Source organism: Panthera tigris, chromosome B1 (genome assembly GCF_018350195.1).
Source record: "Panthera tigris isolate Pti1 chromosome B1, P.tigris_Pti1_mat1.1, whole genome shotgun sequence".
NCBI classification, from domain to species: domain Eukaryota; kingdom Metazoa; phylum Chordata; class Mammalia; order Carnivora; family Felidae; genus Panthera; species Panthera tigris.
The window spans coordinates 59,274,805-59,276,986 of NC_056663.1; the positions used below are offsets into that span (position 1 = coordinate 59,274,805).

A 2,182-nucleotide genomic window follows, 5' to 3' on the forward strand; every position below is an offset into this window, starting at 1 on the left:
GAAAAACTAGGCTTTTTTAAAAACTACACTTGTCATTACCAAAAAGAGACATCTTTAGGTAAAAATAGGTTAAAAAAAAAAAAGGTAAAAAAAACCCCCCATGCTGCATAGATAGTGCAGATAGTTCTATTTATGTAGTCAAGGGCAAAAAAGCAAGCACTTAAGGTCTTCAGCTCCAACCTTGCATTTACTTCTTATTGCTGGAATTTCATATTCATTTCTTCTTGTTAGGTGAGTAAACCAGATGATATAGTATAGATGATAAGCAGGTACTTACTCAGCCCTGATCTGCTCAAACTTGGGAGTCGATGAATTCTCAGCTTCTGGATTGACTGCTATTGTCTCTTTGCCATGGTGTGGTTTAGAGTTTTCTGGGCGTCTGCCTATGTTGAGGTGGCTGCTGGCATAGGGTCTTATCTTGATTTTCATTATCTTCTTCAAAGCCATCCTCTCTAGGCTATCTTTGGGGAAGATAACTCCTGCAGAATCATGGTATATAACCCTGATACATATTCTGTCTTGCTGGTCTACCTTACTTTCCTGAACCTGGCTTGTCAGCTCCCTCTACCACTTCTCCCTGCACAGAAGGGTTGGAAGACAGTGGTTGATGCCCATAGGGTCCTCCCCCCACCCCCCCGCAACTCTTGTTATTCTGGGACTTCTGCAGGTAATTGTGTGGAAGACTCCCTGGATGGATAGCATCGATAGTGGTTACCAACCAAAGCATATTTTCAGCCTTGAACTGGAGCTCTACCAGGGCCTGTGACATTTGCTGCCTCTGTATCCTTTCCTTGTCCTTCAACAATATCAAATTTCACAGTCTCTCCATCTCCTATACTGTGAAGGTACTTCCTAGCATTATTCTTGTTCATAGCAGTCTTGTGTACAAATACATCTTCCTTGGTGTCATTCCTTTTGATGAAACTATATCTTTCTTTCTTTCTTTCTTTCTTTCTTTCTTTTGTTTTTATTTTTAATTTCAGTTAGTTAACATACAGTGCAATATTAGTTTCAGGGGTAGAATTTAGTGGATTCAGTAATTCTGTACATCACCCAGTGCTCATCATGACAAGCACACTTCTTAATCCCCATCACCTATTTCACCCACTCCCACCCCCACCTCCCCTCTGGTAGCTATCAGTTTGTTCTCTACAGTTAAGAGTCTATATCTTAGTTTACCTCTCTCACTCTCCCCCCCCCCCTTCTTTGCTCATTTGTTTTTTTTCTTAAATTCCACATATGAGTGAAATCATATGGTATTTATCTTTTTCTGACTTTTTGCTTAGCATAATACTCTCTAGCTCCAACTATGTCATTGCAAATGGCAAAATGTCATTGTTTTTACAGCTAAATGGTATTCCATTGTATAAATGCATCACATCTTCTCTATCTGTTTCTTACATTGAACCATTTTACTGTTCCCCAAACCTTTGTTGCGATGACCTTGCCCCCACAGGCATGCACCACCCATGTGAGGTCACCTGGGCCCACTCCCTGCACCCTGGCTGCTGCCAGTGGAGCCCAGCTTGGTGTCAGCAGTGCCGAGGGCAGGTGGCTGATGGGTCCCAGCCTTACCACTCACAGTTGCAGTGATGGTGACTGGGGCAGCTGTGACTGCTGAGGTTCCTCCCAGCATGTGATGGTAACTAGGCCCACAGCAACTCATAGTTCTTCAGTTCTTTTTTTTTTTTTTTTTTTTCATTTTATTTTACTGTTCCCTCTTCTCTCAAGCTTCAGGCACACTGGCCCAATGTTCAATTTCTAGAATAGTTTCCATCTCAGATGATTGCATAGTCAGGTTCCATACCTCTTTTCTCCACACTAACCCTAGCCCTGTTGTCTTCTTTACTCGATTAACTCTTTCTCACTCTTTCTTACCAAGACGAATTGAAATGTTACTTCTTTAGGAAATTTCTCTTGCTTCTCCAGGCTACGTTACCCCCATTGTACATTTCTATTTCCCTCTGCCCCACTTGCGCTTTTCTTTCATAACGTTTGTCACAACCGTAAATACTTGTTCAACGTCTACCTTCCCCTCTGGACTATAAGTTTTATAAAAGGAATAACTTTTGTTCACCACTATTTCTTGAGGCCCTAACACAGTGAAGGGAACACAGTGATGGAATGTCTTCTGACTGTGTATCGGTGGGCATGTGTCTCCAGTGGGCCATGATCAGGTATT

General features: G+C 42.0%; 1 pseudogene; it reads right to left on the reverse strand.

Moving 5' to 3' along the window:
* Nucleotides 1-273: 273 nt before the first annotated feature.
* LOC102972257 lies at nt 274-1,666 on the reverse strand (annotated as a pseudogene).
* Between the last annotated feature and the right edge of the window lie 516 nt (nt 1,667-2,182).